The sequence below is a fragment of the Galeopterus variegatus genome, unplaced genomic scaffold (genome assembly GCF_000696425.1).
Source record: "Galeopterus variegatus unplaced genomic scaffold, G_variegatus-3.0.2 Scaffold5370, whole genome shotgun sequence".
Classification (NCBI taxonomy): domain Eukaryota; kingdom Metazoa; phylum Chordata; class Mammalia; order Dermoptera; family Cynocephalidae; genus Galeopterus; species Galeopterus variegatus.
In genome coordinates this window covers 115,678-121,985 of record NW_007731481.1, presented here as the reverse complement: position 1 = coordinate 121,985, position 6,308 = coordinate 115,678, and positions in this window count along the sequence as shown.

Sequence of the window (6,308 nt, the reverse complement as noted above, 5' to 3'; positions counted from 1 at the left end):
AACATATTCCATAACCACTCATCTGATGATGGACATTAGGGCTGGTTCCAACTCGTAACTATTGTAAATAGTACTGCAATGAATATTGGAGTATAGGTATGCCTTTGATTAGATGATTTCCATTCCTCTGGGTATATAATTAGCAGTGGCATAGCTGGATCATATGGCAAATCTATCTGCAAATGTTTGAGAAACATCCATACCATTTTCCATAGAGGCTGCATCATTTTGCAATCCAACCAACAGTGTATGAGATTTCCTTTTTCTCTGCAACCTTGCTAGCATTTATCATTTAAAGTCTTTTGGATATTAGCCATCATGACTGTAGTGAAATGGTATGTAAAATTGGTTTTGATTTGCATTTCCTGAATGCTGAGGGATGTTGAGCATGTTTTCATCTTGTCTGTTGGCCATTCGTATACCTTCCTTTGAGAAATGCCAATTTAGCTCCGTTACCCATTTTTTAATTTGGTTACTTATTTTTTTTTTGTTGGAAAGTGGTTTCAGTTCCTTGTATATTCCTGATGTTAATCATTTGTCAGATGTATATTTTGCAAATATTTTCTCCCACTGTACTGGTTGTCTTTTAAGTCTGTTAAATGTTCCTTTTGCTGTGCAGAAGCTTTTTAGTTTGATATAATCCCATTTGTTTATTTTTCCTTTGGTGGCCCATGCTTTTAAGGTCATATTCATGAAGTTTGTGCCCAGTTCCACTTCCTGAAGTGTTTCCCCTATGTTTTCTTCAAGAAGTATTATTGTTTCAGGGGGTATATTTAATTCTTTAATCCATTTTGAGTTGGTTTTCTTATATGGTGAGATGTATGGGACTAGTTTCATTCTCCTGTATGTGGATATCTAGTTCTCCCAACACCATTTGCTGAAGAGGTAGTCTCTTTTCCCATGTATAGGCTTGGTCCCTTTGTCAAAGATCAGATGGATGTAGGTGTGTGGGCTGATTTCTGGATTCTCTATTCTATTCCATTGATCCGTATGTCTGTTTTTATGCCAGTGCCATGCTGTTTTTGTTATGATATCTTTGTAGTATAGTTTAAAGTCAGGTAGTATTATGCTCCAGCTATTTTTTTTTTCCCTCAGAATTGCTTTGGCTATGTGTGGTCTTTTGTTATTCCATTTAAATGTCTGGATAGTTTTTTCCACCTCTGAGAAAAATATCTTGGAATTTTGTTGGGGATTGAATTGAATTTGTATATCACTTTGGGTAGTATGGACATTTCAGAATGTTGTTCCTTCCAATCCAAGAGCATGGGATTTCTTTCCATCATCTTGTGTCCTCTTTAATTTCTCTCAACAGTGCTTTGTAGTTCTCATTATGGAGTTTTTTTCACATCCTTGGTTAACTCAATTCCTAAGTATTTTATTTTTTTGGTGGCTATTGTAAATGGTCAAGCTTTCTTGATATCTTTTTCTGCATGTTCACTGTTGGATTATAGAAATTCTACTGATTTTTGTGTGTTGATTTTGTATCCTGCTACTTTGCTGAAATCATTTATCAACTCCAAGAGTTTTTTTGTAGAGGCTTTAGGCTGTTTGATAGGTAGGATTATGTCACTTGCAAAGAGGGACAGTTTGACTTCATCTTTTCCAATCTGGATGCCCTTTATTTCCTTCTCTTCTCTGATTGCTCTGGCTAGTACTTCCAACACTATGTTGAATAGGAGTGGTGAGTGTGGGCATCTTTGTCTAGTTTCTGTTTGTAAGGGGAAAGCTTTCAGCTTTTCCCTAGTTGAGATGTTATTAGCAGTGGGCTTATCCTATATGTTTTTAATTATGTTGAGACACTTTCCATCTGTAGCTAACTTGTAGAGAGTCTTTATCAAGAACAAGAGTTGTATTTTGTCACATGCTTTTTCAGCATTTATGGAGATCATCATATGGTCCTTGTGTTTGATTTTATTGATATGGTGTATCACATTTATTGATTTGTATATGTTGAACCAACCTTGCATCCCTGGGGTTAATCCCACTCTATTATGGTGTATAATTTTGTCTATGTGTTGCTGCATACTGTTAAATGTTATTTTATTTCATAGTTTTGTGTGTATATTCATCAAAGATATTGGCCTGTAGTTTTCTTTTTCATTGTATCTTTATCTGGTTTTGGTATCAGGTTGATGTTTGCTTCAGAAAATGAGTTTGGGAGAATGGCTTCTGTTTCAATCTTTTGGAGTAGTTTGTAGAGAATTGGTGTCAATTCCTCTTTCATGTTTGGTAGTATACTGTTGTGAACCCATTTATTCCTGGGCTTTTCTTGGTTGGGAGCCTTTTGATAACAGTCACAATCTCTCTTATTGTTATTGGTCTATTCAGATTTTCTGCATCTTTTTGGCTCAGTTTCGATAGCTTGTGTATGTCCAGTATTTATCCATTTCCTTCAGATTTTCAAATTTGTTGGCATATAGTAGTCTCTAATGATTTCTTGTATTTCTGAGGTATCAGCTGTAACATCAACTTTTTCATTTCTAATCTTCATTTCTTGGGTCTTCTCTCTTCTTTTCTTAGTTACCCATGTTAAAGGCTTGTCAATTTTATTTATCTTTTCAAAAAACCATCCTTTTGATTCATTGATCTTTTATACCATTTTTTGGGTTTCAATTTCATTGAGTTCTACTCTGATCTTAATGATTTCTTTCTGTCTGCTAACTTTGGGTTTGGATTGTTCTTGTTTTTCTAGTTCTTTAAGTAGTAGGTTCTTCACTTGCCATCTTTCCGTTCTTCTGAAGTAAGCATTTAATGTTATAAATTTCCCCCTTAGTACTGCTTTTGCACTATCCCACAGGTTTTGGTATGATGTATCACTGTTTTCATTAGTTTCAATAAATTTTTTGATTTCCTGTTTGATTTCTTCTTTGACCCATATGCCATTAAGTAGAATGCTGTTTAATTTCCATGTGTTTGTATATTTTCCAGAATTTTGTATATTATTGATTTCTAACTTTAATGCATTACAGTCTGAAAAAAATACATGGAATAATTCCAATATTTTTGAGTTTGTTGGTAATTGATTTGTGACCTAACATGTGATCTATCCTGGAGAATTGTCCATGTGTTGATGAGAAGAATGAATATTTTGAGGTTGTTTGATGAATTGTTCTGTAGATATCTGCCAAGTCCAATTGGTGTAGAGTGTTGTTTAGATCTTGTGTTTCTCTACTGATTGTTTGCCTAGATGATCTGTCCAATATGAATAGTGGTGTGTTCAGGTCCCCTCCTATTATGGTATTAGTGCCTGTTTCCTTCTTTATGTCTAATAGAGGTTGTTTTATAAATCTGGGTGCTCTGACATTTAGTGCATATATATTAATGATTGTTAGGTCTTCTCGATGGATCAATCCTTTTATCATTATGTGGTGGCCCTTATCTCTTTTGATGGTTTTTAGTTTAAAGTCTATTTTATCAGATATAATAATAGCTACTCTGGATCATTTTTCATTTCTATTTGCATGGTATATCTTTTCCATCCTTTCACTCTTAGCCTATATGTGTCTTTATAGGTGAGGTGAGTCTTTTGAAGGCAGCATACAGTTGGGTTTTCCTTTTTAATCCAGTCAGTCAGTCTGTGTCTTTTGAGTCAGGAATTTAATCCTTTTACATTAAGAGTTATTATTGAGAAGTATGGATTTACTCATAGCATTTTAATTATTTTTTTTTGAATGTCTTAAGTGTCTTATGTTCCTTTATTTCTGATTTATTGTTTGTCTTCTGGATTTGTTGGTTTCTTGAGTGGAAGATAAACTTTTTTTTTCTTCTCTTCATTATTAGCATTTTTTTTTACTAATAGGTTTTGATTTTTATTGTGGTTTTATGGCAGTGGTAGTTATTTTTCAGAGACCAAACCCAGTACTCCCTTGAGAATTTCTTGTAAGGGTGGTCATGTAGTGGTGAACTACCACTGTTTTTGTTTGTCTGTGAAATATACTATTTGTCCTTCATTTTGGAAGGATAGCCTTGCAGGGTAAAGTATTCTTGGCTGGCAATCTCTGTCTTTTAGTACTTGGAATATATCATCCTATTCCTTTCTGGTTTTTAGGGTTTGTGATGTAAATTCTGATATTAGACTGATTGGAGCTCCGTTATAGGTGACTTCATGCTTCTCTCTTGCAGCTTTTAAGATTCTCTCTTTGTCTTTGAGTTTTTCCCATTTGACTATAACATATCTTGGAGAAGACCTTTTTGGGTTGAATAAATTTGGGGATCTTTGAGCTTCCTGAATTTGAAGATATGTGCTTTCCTATACTTGGGAATTTTTCTGCCACTATTTTGTTGAGTATGTTTTCAATGCAATCTCATTTTTCCTCCCCTTTTGGAATACCCATGACTCAGATATTTGAGTCCTTGTGGTTGTTGAATGTCTCTCAGATTTTCATCAGTGCTTCTAATTCTTTTTTCTTTCTTTCTTTTTTTCTTTTTTCTTTCTTTTTTTGTTTTGTCTGCCTGTGTTATTGCAAAGAGCCCATCTTTAAGGTCAGAATTTCTCTCTTCTGCTTCTGCAAGGCTGTGGGTTAAACTCTCTGTTGTGTTTTGTTATTTCATTAAATGAATACTTCAGCTCAGCAAACTCTGCTACATTCTTTTTCAGGGCATTGTTTTCCTTGTTCATTTCTTCTTTCGAGTCCTGTATACTTTTCCTCATTTCATCATGTTGTCTAGCTGAGTTTTCTTATATCTCATTTAGTTTCCTTAGAATTATAACTTGAAATTCCTTGTCAGTCATTTCAAGGACTTCTTGTTGTATAGGATCTAGAGCTTGAGAGTTATTAACCTTTGTTTGTGTAGTTTCTTGATTTTTCATATTTCTCATATCTTTCCTTTGGCATTTAGACATTTCTTGATCCATTTGTTTGACACTATTGTCTGCCTAGCATCCTGTCAGGACTGCCAATTTGAGGTGGCTGCCTCAGTGCCTGTGGGTGGAAGATTTGGGCCTCTCTGGGCCATGTGTCTTGGACTGAGATGGGTCCAGCAGCGGTGCCTACCTGTTCTCACATGGGCACCTGGAGGGGGCATGTGGTGGCCATGGTTCTTGGGCCTCTCCAGGGGTGCCTCTCTGGGCTGTGTGCACTTGCCTGTGTTGGGGGTGGGGTCTGGTTTCAGCAATGCCTACCTGCTCTTTCACACATGTTCCTTGTGCTCATGGTGGCCATGGGTCTTGGGCCTCTTTGGGAGTGCCTATCTCTTTGGCACACACTCACCCACTATGGGGTTGGAGTCCTACAGACAGCTCTAAATAGTGTTGCTCTTACAAAATAATAAATGATAAGAATTGTATTGAGATATACCTAAGCAATTAAATCTCCACATAACTTAATTATTGGCTGGAACTATAGGCCTGGAAAAACCATCAGACATGTCACTGAGTTTGGTGGTATAAATTCAGTCCAATTAAGTGAAAGCATATGACACTTGGTTCATGCTCCATAAAGAAGGTCATTATATAATGATAGAAGGATCTATCCAGCAAGAGGATATAAAAATCATAAATATGTTTGCATCCAACACCACAGCACCTAGATATATGAGGCAAACACTGTTGGACATAAACAGAGAGATATACACAAATAAAATAATAGATGGGAATGTCAATGCACCTGTCTCAACATTGGATAGATTATCTAAGCAACAAGTCAAAAGAGAAACACAGGATTTAAATGACACTTCAGACCAATTGGACATGGCAGACATCTATAGAACATTTCATGCAATAATTCCAGAACATACATTCTTCTCATCAGCTCATAGAACATTCTGCAGCATAGACCATGAGTTTGGCCACAAGTCAAGCCTCAACAAATTTTAAAAAGTTGAAATCATTTCAAATATCTTTTCAGATCACAAGAGATAAATACCAGAAATCAGTAACAAGCAAAACTTCAGAAACTATACAAATATATTTCAAATATACAACATGCTCCTGAATGACTGATGGGTCAAAGAAGAAATTAAATGGGAAATAAATAATTTCTTGAAACTAATGAAAATAAAGATACATCATACCAAAACCCATGGGATACTGCAAAACCAGTACTAAGAGGAATGATTATTGCAATAAATTCTTACATGAAAAGAATAGAAAGAATCCAAATAAATAAACTTATGTTACCTCAAAGAACTAGAAAAACAAGAACAATCTAACTCCAAAATTAGTAGATTGAAAGAAATATTTATGATCAGAGCAGAACTAAATAAAAACAGGTGCCAAAAAATGATACAAAAGATCAATGATACAAAAGATCAAGTGGATTTGTTGAAATGATAAATAAAATAGACAAACCCTTCACTTGCCTAACTAA